The following is a 16,060-nucleotide window of genomic DNA, read 5'->3' as shown; positions in this document are numbered from 1 at the left end:
ACACATCATACACGTGTGTGTGCCCGTGTGCAAGCAGCAGAGTGAGAAGCCCCATCGCAACAAATATGTTAATGCTTTTGATGTGTATCCTCTCAATCTGCTTTCTATGCAAATGCAATTTTAATTTTTCTAAATTGGGATACTTGTGTTTTGAAACTTTCACATGACATTATGTCAGAAATATTTTTTCATATCATTAGGCTTTCTTTTATATAATCTTTAATAGCTGCTCTAAATCACATGGATCCATCATGCTTTATTTCACTCAGTTCTCATTGCTCGGTTTTTGGTTGTTTTTCTAATGTTACTCTTTTAAATAATCCCACAGTAAATATCACTTACATACATCCGCACATACATTCATATTTGTTTCTGTAGACTAAGTTCTTAGAGTGAAACTGAGCAGTTAAGTCTTTAACACTTTGGAGGTATAGATAAATGTCTTTAACACCTTGGAGATGTGTGTGTGTATGTATATATGTATATATCCAAATAATCCTTCAATTTACTCTGCTCTGTGGCCAGAAATAATTTGGAAAATGTCCACCTTCCCAAGTCCTTCATATCACTATGTATTACTGTAAAGTCTATTTTCCAATTTGATTAGATACAGAGGAGGTTCATCCTCTTTGTAAAATTTATATTACATCCCATTTATTTTATTTGAATAGCACAGCGGGTAGGGCGTTTGCCTTGCATGCAGCCAATCCAGCCAACCCAAGTTCGATTCCTTCACCCCTCTCAGAGAGCCCGGCAAGCTACCAAGAGTATCTTGCCTGCAGGGCAAAGCCTGGCAAGCTACCTGTGACATATTCGATATGCCAAACACATAACAACAAAGTCTCACAATGGAGACATTGCTGGGCCTGCTCGAGCAAATCCATGAACAATGGGAGGACAGTGCAGTGCTAATGGTAAAGTTAACTTGTTTTGTTAAAGGTATTCATTATTCATTTGGTGTTTGATATTTTCATGTCTGTCCTCTTCTTTACAAATGAATTTTATTTCTCCTTGATTGGTATATTCACTACATGCATTAAGGACACTTCCTTTGTCTCCCATCTCTATTTTAGTTTATTCCATTTTGAAGAGGAGCTTACCAGACCGTTGTCCAAATGTCTCTCTAATTGATGAAACTGGAGGCAGTGTAGCAGTGTAATAAAGTGAGAAGAAATTTTTCATAAGACAAAGAGAGGGAGGCATTCCCAGAACCCCAACCTCTCCAGGAAAGTAATACAAATGAGTGAAAGGAGGAGACCTTCCTTCCTCCTGCACACTCATGTGTGTTTGTATGTGCAAAACAGAGGGGGGGGGGGAGAGAGAGAGAGAGAGAGAGAGAGAGAGAGAGAGAGAGAGAGAGAGAGAACTATCAGAGCATGGCAACTTCAGGGGAGGTCTGGAAGTAGAAGTAGCCTGTTTTCAGCTCTGATTTGACAGGCTCTGTAATGGCTCCAGCCACAATTATCAATGTGACAAGGCCTCAGGGCTTTCCTGTCTCCTAAAAATCAGCTTCATATCAATTAGTATGTTTAGTGTGACACCAGGGACAAGAGGAAGAAACAGGCTTTCTCTTGAGATAAACACTTTCATTTAGAGCTCATTAATAAACAGTAGCTCCGAAAGTTGTAATCATAATTTAAGTAACAAAGACACACTTCCAGGTCAATGCTTTGGGGAGTGGGTTCTTTTTCTTTGCTGTGAAGGACCTCATTAGTGTTTTAAGACACACTTAAAACCTTTCCCTCAGCAAAACTTCCAAGCTCATTTAAACTCCCAGCCGTAAAAGGTCTGGTACAACTTTTCTATGTTTAATGTTTAATTTCTGACCAGAGAGAAATAAACACATCATGTTTGGTGATAGAGCCCTTTGGGAAGCAATGAAGAATAGTAACAGGAATGGTTCTATGGTTCTATGACTTAGCTTGACCAGGTTTCTGTTTCTCCCATGTAGCAGCAGTCTAACGCAGGCCAGGCAGGTTCTGAGAGACTCCTCTAATAATGATTCAGGCAGGGGGCTGGAGCAATAGTACAGAAGGGAGGGTGTTTGCCCTGCACACGGCCAACCTGGGTTCTCTCTTCTCTCCCTGGCATCCCATATGGTCCCTAGCACCGCCAGGAGTGATTCCTGAGTGCAGAGCCAGGAATAATCCCTGAGCATCACTAGGTGACTGGGTGTGCCCCAAAAAGTAGAAAAAAAAAAAAAAGAATGACTCAGGCATTGAGAGCTCTTTCTTTTTCTGTGGTTGACATTTTCAACATGAAGGTAACTGCCATGGAAGGTAGCTTGAGAAGGGAGCAAGTCCATGGCTTGAAAGTCAGCCTCACATGCTGGGGGAAAAGGCAGTTCAGATAGAGAAGAGCCACCTTACAAGTAAAGGATGCTTGGAGAATCCACTCAGGAAAGAAGACTATAGGCCGAACATGATGGCCACTTAACACCTACATTGTAGACCACAATGCCCTAAAGGAGAGAGAGAGTAAAAAGGGAATCCGCCTGATGTTGGGGAGGATATGTGGGAGGGATTCTGGGATCACTGGTGGTGGAGAATGGGCACTGGTGGAGGGATGGATACTCGATCATTGTATGACTAAAATGTGAGCACAAAAGTTTGTAAGTCTGTAACTGTATCTCATGATGATTCATTAAAAAATAAAAAATAAATAAAAATAAAAAGAGATAAGGGAGCAAGAGAAGATGCAGCGGGTAGAAGACATGAAGTGTCCAAACCCTTACCACATGTCTCGACGTAACTATAGATAAAACTGAAAAGTATATATACCTGTGTTCCAAGGCAGACAACGGAATGAGATTTGAGGACCATGTAATGTCTCTTTACTCATCTCAGTCAGTTATACTCAAATGAGTCATAGAATGAGCTAAAATACAACATTGATGCAAAACACTTTTCTCTTTCTACACTTTTCCATCTTGTTGAGAACCTTAAATGTCATCAACACTTTTCTAAAAGACTTAAAAAGGAGGTAAAGGTAAAGGCCCTCCCGTTGATTGTCGATTTGCTCGAGCGGGCCCAGTAACGTCTCCATTGGAGACTTTGTTGTTACTGTGTCTGGCATATCGAATACATCACGGGTAGCTTGCCAGGCTCTGCCGTGCGGGTGAGATACTCTCGGTAGCTTGCTGGGCTCTCCGAGAGGGGCGGAGGGATCGAACTCGGGTCGGCCATGTTGGCTGCGTGCAAGGCAAACGCCCTACCGCTGTGCTATCGCTCCAGGAAAGATTGAAAGAATTTTAAGTTTAAAGTTAAACTTAAAATTTAATTTTAAGTCACCTTTTAAGGGAATGTCCCCATACTTTCCCATATCTCAGTTGCTCTCAGAGTTTTTGCAAGTAAGGGTTAAAGTTAGCTTTATACCACAGTAAAACAACATTAAACTGGAGAGGTGTGTGTGAGTGAGACTTTACACTCAGATCTCAGAGCCGGTTGGTACAAATAATTTAATTAGCGATGATTCACACTAATTATTCCAAAACTGCCTGATATATAATTCTCATTTGTGAGATATAAATATGAAGAGAACCAGGAGAAATTCAACTCCAAGCGTGTTCTTAAGATACATATGATAAATTTTCCTATTGCTACAAAGGAAAAATCAGGCCCCTTGGTAACTATGCACCACTAAAGTAACTTCAAATTCTAAAAATAAATTTTTCAATTTGTCTGGACTCACCCTTTAGTTCATAAGAGGTATTCAGGTAAATCCAGATAAACAGTGTCTAAAAACTTTCTGGCACAGAATGGAAAACAAATAAAAGCCTGTTATTAGGCAGGGTGGATCAAGGGAGGATGTGAAAGTTCCGTAACAATTCTGAAATTCCGTTCGTTCCCCACCGCTCTGAGAAATAGGAAATGGTCCTTAATTAAGCCTTAGTTCTCTTTCCCCGGAATAAGAGCCAACTCCATTGTTTGCGAGACTCTTGATTCTGGAATTCATTTTTCTCTGTATTCTCTTTTCTGACTACATAATCATTGCTATGTGGAACATACACTCTTCAAAGGAAAATAAACAATCTCAGTTGTCTTGGGACTAAGGGTTTTCCTGTATCTAAGCACTTTCAGTATCAAACCTCTGCAAAAGCTCCAGGAGACTGGGATGAAGTGGTCACCTCACCTTCTGGGCATATGAACAGCTTTCTCAGTCTGATTTCTACCTGTCGGAGAAAATTTGGGGTCAAAAGATATGTTTTTATCATTTACACAATGGAGTACTATGTAGCTGTTAGAAAAGATGAAGCCATGAAATTTACATACAAGTGGTACTACATGGAAAGTATCATGTTAAGCGAAATGAGTCAGAAAGAGCGGGAGAGACACAGAAAGATTGCATTCATCTGCGGTACATAAAGTAACATAATGAGAGACTAACACCCAGGAGTGACTGAGATTAGCACCAGGAATTTTGCTCCATGACTTGGAGGCCAGCCACACATGCTAGGGGAAAGGAAGCTCAGATAGAGAAGGGAGCACCAAATAAAGGGTGTTGGGAGGATCCTCCCAGGATGGGAGAAGCATGCTGAAAGTAGACTATAGACCAAACATGATTGCTACTCAATGCCTCTCTTGCAAACCACAGAACCCAAAAGGAGAGAGAGAGAGAACAAAAGGGAATGCCCTGCCACAGAGGCAGGATGTGATGGGGGAAGGTGGGGGATGGGAGGGATGCTGGGACCCATGGTGGTGGAGGATGGGAGCTGGTGGAAGGATGGGTACTTGATCATTGTATAACTGAAACCCAAGCACAAAAATTTGTAAGTCTATAACTACCTCGTGGTGTTTCACTAATAAAAATAAATAAATAAATAAAGATATGTTTAGGTTTTGAAATTTTTTCTTATAAACCAACCTGATTTGCAAGATAGTGCATTCAAAGACTTTGTTGCTTTTTTAAAATCATAATTCTAGGCTTTTGTGTGATAATAGGGCTGGAAAGATAGTACCCCTGGTTAAAGCTTTAGTCTTGCATGAGACTGACTATGCAAGGCTAAAGAACCACAATGCCTAGAACCACAAATGGTCTCTTGTGCATCTTCAAGAGTAATCCCTGAACAAACAATCAGGATTAATCCCTGAGCACTGCCATATGTGACCTAAAATCAACAAAAAAGCATAACCATACTTTTTTGAGGGGTTTGTGTTTGTGTGTGTATGTGTGTTTGTGCGTTAGCACTGTCTCGTTACCTTGATTTATTGGACTTCTGTGGTCTATGGCGTTCTACCCGAAAAAAAAATCTATTAGGATTCTCTTTAAGCCATTTCATGAAAAGCTTGGTTTGGTCTTTCCCTGCAGGCTGAATCTTAGAGTAGGTTTTTCAGACTCAAAGAACTTCAATTTTCTTTTTTACCGGGGCAAGATGAGAATCATTGTTGTTTTTCAACCCTGAATGTTCTAAAATTTTTAGATTTCCTGTTTTCTTCCTTATTTTGTTTGCAAATAATGAGGTCTTTTATAATCTCGTGATTTTATTTTGATCTCATACAGCTTGTAAGAACCGGCACACACTGTCAGCATTCTGTCTCAAAACCCTCTAACTCCTTTTCTCAAGTTCACGAAGTGCATTAAGGGGTAAATGAGCCACAGATGTAGAGGTACGTATTTGCCTTGCATGTATGAGCCCAGGGTTTGATGTCCCAGAACTGAAGGAAAAACAAAAGATTGAGGTGTCATCATGTCATTGCTGTATAACATTATGGAAGTTTCAGTGTACAGTATTGGATTAAAAAAAAGGCCCTCCCGTTGATCGTCGATTTGCTCGAGCGGGCCCAGTAACGTCTCCATTGGAGACTTTGTTGTTACTGTGTCTGGCATATGAAATACTCTCGGTAGCTTGCCGGGCTCTCCGAGAGGGGCGGAGGAATCGAACTCGGGTCGGCCACGTTGGCCGCTTGTAAGGCGAACGCCCTACCCGCTGTGCTATCGCTCCAGCTCTTGATTACTGTGAATAATTCTGTGATGAACACGGGGATGCCTATACCTCTGAATGTTTTAGTAAATCTCAGATTAAATATCCCAAATGGAATACAGAATTTCTTTTTTAAGTACTTTACTCTCTGGATTTTGACTGGTGATACTTTTCCAAAACTTTTGTCACCTCATGAGTCACCACTTTCCAACTTGTTATTGCTCCTTTATTGTAGCAATAGAGCTCAAAGCCCCTGTTATGTATTGTCGTTAATATTCAGTTTTTCAGTATCAATTTCCACATTCCACAGGTTTTACTGTAAAAAAATTTTTCATGATAAATAAATCTAAGATCTCTGTGGATAAAGTAATATATATTGATTTTCACACTCAACTGTCATCTTCTAGACTTAACTGAGTTAGATTGGACTGCGAGATTAAAGTTAGATCTCCAACATTTCTGTATCCATCCTATAAATATAAATATCCTGAAAGAGCTACGAAAGTAAGCAAATCTTGCTACCATTTCCTGATGACCTTTAAGGTATTAACTTACATTTAGACATAGCTGAACTACAGCTCTACCCAGCTAAAGTTTTCTTATGAACAATTGTTCATTCCATCTTCACTGAAAATATTTGTTAATTTTATACTATCATCTTTTATTTTTGTTATTGCAAAAATTAAAAATTATCACTTACAAGAGTCAGAGAGATAGTAAAGCACGCAAAGTGCTTCCTTGCTTTCTGCTGACCCAAGTTCAATCCCTGGCATCCCATGTAGCCCCAGGAACTCCACCAAGAGCAATCTCCAAGTGCAGAGCCAGGATTAAGCACTGAACATCACTGGGTGTGATATATATATATATATGTATATATATATATATATGTATGTATATATCTGGAGCCATGGAACAGCAGGTAGAGCATTTGTCTTGCATGTGGCCGACACGACCAACCTGAGATCGATTCTTCCACCCCTCTCAGAGAGCCCGGCAAGCTACCAAGAGTATCCCCCCTGCACGGCAAAAATTGGCAAGCTACCTGTGAAGTATTCGATATGCTAAACTCAGTTACAAGTCTCACAATGTTACTGGGCCCACTCAAGCAAATTGATGAACAATGGGAGAACAGTGACAATGTCAGTGATATATATGTAGCACTGTACTGTCCTGTAGCACTATCCTCCCATTGTTCATTGATTTGCTCAAGCAGGCATCAGTAACGTCTCCATTGTGAGACTTGCTACTGTTTTTGGCATATTGAATATGCCATGGTAGCTTGCCAGGCTCTGCCGTGTGGATGGGATACACTCGATAGCTCATCAGGCTCTTCGAGTGGGACAGAGGAATCGAACCTGGGTGGGCTGCGTGCAAGGCAAATGCCCTACCCACTGTGCTGTTGCCCCAGCCCATAATACCGTAATACATACATATATATATATGTGTATGTAGATATAAAACGTTTCCAATGTTATTTTGAATGTCAGTTGTGTAGCAAATTTGGAGATAAGAATAGTTGATCTCATGAGACCTGAAATTTTAAAAAAATGAGACAGCATCCAACACATGTAAATTGACTGTCTATTACATAGTCAGTACATGTGATGAGTACAAAACCTGAGATTTCTTTAATAATACTGATCTATGACATGTATATTGGGTTGGGCATTGTTCTGAATACCTTCTATGTAAAAATATAGCATATATGTTATCCAATGCCATTTTATAAAAGAAATTGTATAGAAGGATGATGTAGTTTGATAAAATTTATGCATCTAGAAAATGGCAAGGTTAGTATCTCAACCAATGCAATTTTATATCAAAGCCCATATTTTTAAAAATAAATTTATTAAAAGAACATGTATTAGAAGGTTGTATAGGCAGCTTAGATAGAGAAGGGAGCACCAAATAAAGGGTGTTTGGAGGATCCTCCCAGGAGGGGAGATGCATGTTGAAAGTAGACTGTGGACTGAACATAATTGCCACTCAATGCCTCTTTTGCAGACCACAACACCCAAAAGGAGAGAGAGAACAAAAGGGAATGCCCTACCACAGAGGCAGGGTGGGATGGGGGGATGGATGTGGGAGGGATACTGGGATCCATGGTGGTGGAAAATGGGCACTAGTGGAGGGATGGGTATTTGATCATTGTGTAATCGAAACCCAAGCACAAAAATTTGTAAATCTACAACTGTACCTCATGGTGTTTCACTAATAAAAATTTTAAAAAATAATAATAAAATAAAATAAATATGCAATGAATATATGCATTGAGGATAAAAAAGAAGGTTATATAAGTTTCAGGTTATAAATCAACATCTGTATTTACTATATTAATTTCACAAATTAAAGCCCAACTCTATTCTTCACCACTTAACTCCTTTTACCTAATTAGTCCATGTCACTTCATCCTCCCTTCTGGTAACCATGAATTTCATGTTATGCCCTAAAAGCTTTTTCTGAGTTTATTTATTTGTTTTATTTTCTTAGGTGGGCTGGAGCGATAGCACAGCGAGTAGAGCGTTTGCCCTGCATGCGGCCGACACGGCCGACCCGAGTTTGATTCTTCCACCTCTCTCGGAGAGCCCGACAAGCTACAGAGAGTATCTTGCCTGCACAGCAAGGCCTGGCAAGCTACCCGTGACGTATGCCAAACACAGTAACAAGTCTCACAATGTTACTGGGTTCACTCGATGAACAACGAGAGAGTAGTGACAGTGACAGTGATTTTCTTAGGTATCACATATGAGTGAAATCTGCCCTGCCATTATCTGACATTTTTCTAAGATCCATCCACACTTTTGCTAATGCTAGGTTTTCATCTTGTATATTTTATTCTATAGTATATATGTACCACATCTTCCTTATCCACTCATCTGTCAATGGGCATTTTGGCTGTTTCTAACTCTTGAAAACCCATACTCTTAACACTGGGCTCATTTAACTTTGTGCTGCCTACATCAGTGATAGTGATAAGGAGCCAAAATGAAAACATTATGGACCAAAAAGTGACCAAGGAGGACGTGGCAATTGTGTCAAGTCTGGACATATCAAACTGGTTACTCTCTTAACAAATCCATAATGACATTGGAAAAATAAGTTTAAAAGGAGGGTAGGGGTGGGATGTGGGGTGGGTGGGATACTACGGACATTGGTGGTGGAAAATGTACACTGGTGGAGAGATGAGTGTTTGATCATTGTATGATTGTAACTCAGGTGAATGAGACCAGTTGTAGTTACTGGTTTTGGCATATCAAATACACAACAAGCTTGCTTGCCAGGCTCTTCCGTGCGGGCGAAATACTCTCGGTAGTTTGCCAGTCTTTCTGAGAGGGATAGAGGCTTTTTGGGCGACCTCTAATCACCCTTGTAGGTGTTACCATATTTGAACCCTATCAAATATGGTACGACAATTCCGGAAGATGGGTATTTAGTGTCTTATGATGTGTCGCGCGGCCGCAAAAAAAAAAAGTGTCCTGGAGTGTGGTGACGGCTGGGTGATGGAGGTAGTGTCGACGACTAACGGGACTAACGGGAAGTTAAGTGATTAAGTGATTAAGTTACAATCATCACTTAATCACTTAAGTAAGTGATTAAGTGATGATTGTAACTCAAACATGAAAGTTGTAACTGAATCTCACGGTGATTCAATAATAAATTAAATAAATAAAGGGAGGGATGTACCAGAATGGTCAGAACACAAGAAAACTAGAAAAGTAGAGATAAGTAGTTCCTTTCCCTCTGCCTTTAGTGCTTCTGCAATGACCAGGGCTCAAAGTTGGTTGTAGCACTCAAACCCTGTTAGTTTGGCGCTCACCACGGGACACACATTTTGGTTGTGTTACACACATGCAGTTTTATTGCAGTATAGCACAGATTGGCACACTTTGCTGTGATTTTGTACAAAACCCAAATATCAGCACTGCTGGGGTCATGCTTGGGCTGGTGAAGTGATGTCAGAGATGAAACTCATGACCTCAGCAACTTCACCAGCTTCACATTTTCATCACTGTGCCATCCTTATGCCCAAATATGAGTATATAAAGCCAAATGTGTTTGTCTCATTTGCTTCCCCCTGCATTTGGTCCTGCATACGATTACACTTTTCTCATCCTTTTTTTTAACTCACAATTGAACATTCTCAGAAAGATATAACTCTGTCAACCCTAAATTAAGCTTCCTAACTCAGATAAATGTTCCCTGGGGACATTCCTGACACAGGCAAATTCATCGCACGTGGTCACGCTCATCTGGATTTAACTGCAGGTAAAAAGCGATTACATTAACCCACAGAGCTAATGAGAATTACTGCTTCAGTCTCATCTAATCTCCCGAAGGGGGTTAGAATGGCATTTTCCCTGTGACCGTTCTTAAATAAGAAGATGCATGAGAAAATCAGCCTTATGTAGATGCTCTCTTTACACAGTTTTCAGAAAGATGATAGCTTTAGTTTCAAATATTACTCTGACTGAAGACAAAGTCAGGCTTAAATATCACAGAAGCTGCTAAACTGCCAAGCTCCTCAATCATACCAAGACTGAAAAGATCAGACAGATCATGGAATAAGTCAGGGCAACATACGTTCTAGTATGAACCTCAGAAATTCATCAAGTCCTTTCTGAGTGCTTAATCTGAACCAAGGACCATTCAACATGATTGACGTTTGGTGTTAGGCACAGTGGCTAAGACTCCCGGGGCAAAGGCCAATCAAGCACTGACAAAGAGCCTCTTGGACCCAAGTCTTGGTTTAGCCTCTTATAAACAGAGTGGCCTTGAGAACATTTCTGTGCCCATTCCCTCCTCTGAGAAAAAAATGGCAGAGGGTTAATTAACCGTAATGTTTAGAAACAGGCCAGGCTCATAAAAAAGAATCTAAGAATGTATTGGAGAATTGGGACGGTGTTTAGTGAATCAAGAGAGAGAGAAAATTTTCATGATCACCGAAAAGAAAGGGGGGGGGCAACAAAAAAAAAGGACAATGTGAGTAGGAGTGATAGGGTCTTCTCCAGATAAGGTTGCCTGGGAAATGTCACCAGTACGGAGTTGCACAGCAGAAACCTTCGGTGAAAGCACCAGAAGGAAACACTGGGGCCAATACTGAGTCGCCAGTAGCTTCTAGAACATAAAGGTAAGCAGATTAGGGCACACTGAGCAGGTAGGAGGTGGGAGAAAAGGCAGGCAATAAGGAAAGGGAGAACACGGAAAAGAATGTCAAGGAAGACGGGAGGAGATGGCAGGGAGAGATTTGAGGAAAAGGTCAGAGAGAAGTTGAGAACAAGTCCTCCATGGCTCTGTGTATTTGGGTAAAGATGTTTGACCATTCACTCAAAGGGCAGTTCAAGTTCTGAGCACAGGAGGGACAGAATTTGAGGTGGGTGCTAGGAGTCTCCTGGTTACCCTGTAGAGGACAAACCTGGGGTTGAGCAAAAGCGAACCAAGCAGGCAACTGCTGCACCGTCCAGGTGAGAGCTGATTCTGGTAGGACAAGAGGGCGCTCAGAGCAGCACCCAGATGGGTCGTGGTTGGGAGCAAAATGGACAGAATGTGATCATATATTCCAGAGAACAAACACCTGGCCACGTTCCACACCCATTCTCACTCCTACCTTTTCTCACAACCCAGCTGTACCAGCACATATAGAGAGAGATGGCATTATTTATTTATTTATTTATTTATTTGCTTTTAGGGTCAGACCTGGTGATGCATAGGGGTTACTCCTGGCTCATGCACTCAGGAATTACTCCTGGCGGTGCTCGGGGAACCATATGGGATGCTGGGAATTGAACCTGGGTCGGTCGTGTACAAGGCAAACACTCTCCCCGCTGTGCTATCGCTCCAGCCCCAAGATGACACTTTTTAATTTTTAGGTTTGGTGGGCCACACCTGCAGTGCTCAGGGCTAACTCCTGGCTCTGTATTTAGGGATAAGTCCTGTTAGGGCTCAGTGGATCATATGTATTTCTGGGGATCCAAACCCAGATAGGCGACATGCAAGGGAAGGGCCTGTGTTATCACTCCAACCCCAGAAATGACTTTTTTTTTTAAGAAAAGAGACTGTCAAACAGCTGGATAGATGGTAATATCAGAAGGAAAGATGGAAGTGACTTGGGCAGTAATACAGGGACCACCCTAAAACCCCAGGCAAGTGGCTTAAATTCTAAGCTTAGTCCCTGCTGTGCCTCTTCCTAGCCTAGTGACCTTGAACATCAGTTTGACTCTCATTCTCTCTCCCTCCCTCACTGAAATGAGGATAGTCTCTTCCCCAAGCACCTCCTGGAGAGTTAGAAAGGAACAGATTGAATAATAAATGTAAAAGGCTTTAAAACACAAAAGCACCATAAAAATGATACCTTATGTCATTGTTGTCATTGCCAGAAACCGAGAAATTCCGCATTCATTGATATATATGAGTCTCAGGAAGGTCCTCCCGTTGATCATCGATTTGCTCGAGCGGGCCCAGTAACGTCTCCATTGGAGACTTTGTTGTTACTGTGTCTGGCATATCGAATACTCTCGGTAGCTTGCCGGGCTCTCCGAGAGGGGCGGAGGAATCGAACTCGGGTAGGCCATGTTGGCTGCATGCAAGGCAGACGCCCTACCCGCTGTGCTATGGCTCCAGCCCCAAGTCTCAGGGGGAATTATACTAATATGCTACGCCACATATTTTCAGAGACCTTGCAAGTCGGAATGCTTACGTTTAGCACAGCAAATGAAGAGGGGAGCAAATGCCCAGCCACGTTCCATACCCATTGTCACCCCCGCATTCTCTCACAACCCAGAGGCACCAACACTTTTCTGACCGTTAACCCAGTGAGTGTATTCTGTGTCCAGTGCTCTTTGACACTGTTAAAGGACTTCTGTATTAGGTTTTTGAAGGGGAGAAAAAATTCAGTGCTGTCTCAAAAGGAGAGAGGGAGAGAGTGAGATTAAAGAGGGAATGTGAGGGCTGGAATGATAGCACAGCGGGTAGGGCGCTTGCCTTGGGCACGGTCAACCCGGGTTCAATTCCTAACATCCCATATGGTCCCCCAAGCACCACCAGGAGTAATTCCTGAGTGCAGAGCTAGGAGTAACCCCCGAACATTGCTAGGTGTGACACAAAAAGCAAAAAAAAAAAAAAGAATAAATAAAGAGGGAATGTGCATGCCATAGAGACAGGAGGTGGGAAGGGGTGGGGTGGGGGGGAGGGACACTGGGATCATTGGTGGTGAAGAATGGGAACAGTGGAGAGATGGGTACTCAAACATTGTTTGATTGAAATGTAATCATGGAAATCTGTAAGTCTGTATATAACTCATGATGATTCATTAAAATAAAAAAATTTAAAAAAAGAAAAAAGAAAATTCAGTGCTGAGATGTCACTTCCAAAATTTTTGAGCCCAGTCAGAATGAACTCTGAAGCAGGGGGGAGCGTACGGGGGGGGGGGGGGGGGGGGTGGCAAAGGGAGACGGTTCACATTCTTTTTTTTTTTTTCAAGAATATCTTTTATTTACCAACAAACCACAAGTCCATTTCTAGGTACTTCTTTGTCTTGTATTGCTTCAGTTTAAAAACAGAAACTAATCCTCAGACTCGGATGCATCTTCATCTTGACTGATCTGGAAGTAGCGAAGTTCGTAAGTGTCCTTGTCAGATGCAACTACCCGAAGCCAATCCCGGAGGTTGTTCTTCTTAAGGTATTTCTTGGTAAGATATTTTAAGGATCTTTGAGAGAACTGCTTCTCAGAAACAACGGTGATTTTGTTCTTCAGGCGTTCAACGTAAACAACATTCCCGAGATTTCCAGTTTTTCCATTCACTTTAACTTTCTCTCGTAGAAACTGTTCAGAATTTCCCGAGTCCAAGATTCCATCTTCTACAGGATGCGTAAGATTCCAATTAACTTCCAGGTTGCCCTCTTAGGCTTCTTGTCTTTCGGTGCCATGTTGAATGCTCCCCACACGCTCCAAGAGCGGAATACATTCTTTTTTATTTTTTATGTCCATAACTGACAATCATCTAAGGGTTTCCTTAAAGTTTAGCAAATCTGCAAGTAAGACAGACGCCTGGATTTCATTAGTTGCAATAGTATTTGCATTACTTTGTCCAAGTCTATTTTTTTCTTGTATCATAATTGTTATATTGAAAGAATAGAAGTGACCTAAGATAAAGGTTCCCAAACATGCCCTCTTCCCCAAATAACTCACTCAGCACCTTTCTCCTGCCCCCTGCCACTGGAATCTACCTTTTTTAAGTGAACGAACAGAAAGTGCCCCCGACTGTACCCAAGGCCACCACCGTCCCAGTTCCAGTTCCAGTTCTTCTCTGAGGAGCAGGCAGAGTGCAATGTTGCTGGCACACTTTGAAAACAACTCATCTAAAAGCACAAGAAGAAATGCTTAAACTGGGATTATTAGTGGAGAGAAATGTGCACTGGTGAAGGGACTGTGTTGGAACATTGTATGATTTAGTCACCAACCACTCTGTAACTCACAGTGATTCAATAAACATAACAAATTTTTTTTAAAAACTTTTTTTTAAAAAAAGAAAAGCCTGACTTGTTAAATTATAGCATCTGTCTACAATGAACTGTGCATGCTTTAAAAATGATTAAATAGGGGACAGGGCAATAGTACATCTGTTCAGACTTTTGCTTTGCATGCGACTGACTCTGGTTCAATCCCTGGTACCCCATCTGCTCCCCCAAGTCCCTCCAGGAGTAATTCCTGAGCACCGCTAGGTATGGCCCAATGCTCAACCAACCCAAGGCAAAATCACTGTATCACTGTCATCCCATTGTTCATCAAGTTACTTGAGCGGGCGTTACTTGAGTAACGTTACTTGAGTTACTTGAGTAATGTCTCCATTTGCCCCAGCCCTGAGACTTTAGCAGCCTCTCCTTACTCATCTCTCCCAATGCTGCCATATTGGAGGCTCTTTCAGGGTCAGGGAAATGAGATCTGTTATTGTTACTGCTTTGGGCATATTGAATATGCCACAGGTAGCTTGCCAGGCTCTGGCCAAGTGGGCAGAAGGCTAAATAACATACGTAAATATGTTTGTGTCTATAACATACCATGAAGTTCGAAAGTCACATTGTAGGCTTTGTGAGGTGGGATAGACATCTGCACTTTTTAAAAATCTATTACTTGTGCCTGTGATATGACTTTCTCTGAAGTTCTGAAACAATCTCCAGTATACAGAAAGATCATCAGCGTCAAAGAACACTTCTCCTGTGTCATTTGAGACTAAGTTGCTGGTAGGAGAGGTCACTGGAGCAGCTGGGTCAGTCCATCTCTCTCCATCCCTGCAGCTCGGGAGACCTGGGGTCTAAGCATTGACTCGCGCCACGGAGAGGAGGAAGCTGCCCAAGAAACGAGTTGTATCTTCCAAACCTGACATGGGGCTAGTAGCTACCGGAAGAAGCAAGTCAGTCAGTCTATATCCTGGAATGTGGCTCTTGCCAAGAAAGTGCCTGAAGAGATAACTGGGTCTCCGGGTGGGGGAGGGGGAGGATGCAAGAGAAGGGTCTCATCAGCCCCTACTGGAAAAGGCACTGGATCCTCTGTAGGTGAGAGGCTCCGAGATGGGAGAGTCTTGAGAATCTTCCACCTCCAGAAATCATTGTCATTCCAGATTCTGCACAGAGCTGGGTTTTCCAATGCAAAGCAACTAACCAGCACCATTGGGGCTGGACCGAAAGCACAGTGGGTAGAGCGTTTGCCTTGCACGTGGCTGACCTGGGTTCCATTCCCAGCATCCCATATGGTCTCCCGAGCACCACTAGGAGTAATTCCTGAGTGCATGAGCCAGGAGTAACCCCTGTGCATTGCCGGGTGTGATGCCCCCCCCAAAAAAGCAACTAACTGGCACCCTCCGGCCCCTGCCACTGAAGTCCCCTCTCTTTCCCATCTGTGGCCCTGAGGGGCAAGATACTATCAAGTGCATAGAAATGCAGAGCCTGGAGGAAGTGTAACCAATGGCCAAATACGCTCCCAAACTTGGTCCCAGACTTCCTACCCAAGTCAAGTTAGCGGGAATGTTCCATGAGTTGCACTTGAGTTTGCTCAGAACTGGACTGCTTTCTTGAATGGGACTGTTGTGAAGATAAAGGCAAAGGGTGAAGGACACTTTCAAAACGGCACTCAGGAGGGGGAAAGG

General features: G+C 42.2%; 1 pseudogene; it reads right to left on the bottom strand.

Annotated features, from left to right (window-relative positions):
- Positions 1-13,377: 13,377 nt before the first annotated feature.
- Positions 13,378-13,844, bottom strand: LOC130040413 (60S ribosomal protein L22-like 1; annotated as a pseudogene).
- Positions 13,845-16,060: the final 2,216 nt, after the last annotated feature.

This window comes from Sorex fumeus, unplaced genomic scaffold (assembly GCF_029834395.1).
Source record: "Sorex fumeus unplaced genomic scaffold, SorFum_2.1 ptg000094l, whole genome shotgun sequence".
Taxonomy (NCBI): domain Eukaryota; kingdom Metazoa; phylum Chordata; class Mammalia; order Eulipotyphla; family Soricidae; genus Sorex; species Sorex fumeus.
This window is presented reverse-complemented; position numbering and strand designations above follow the sequence as displayed.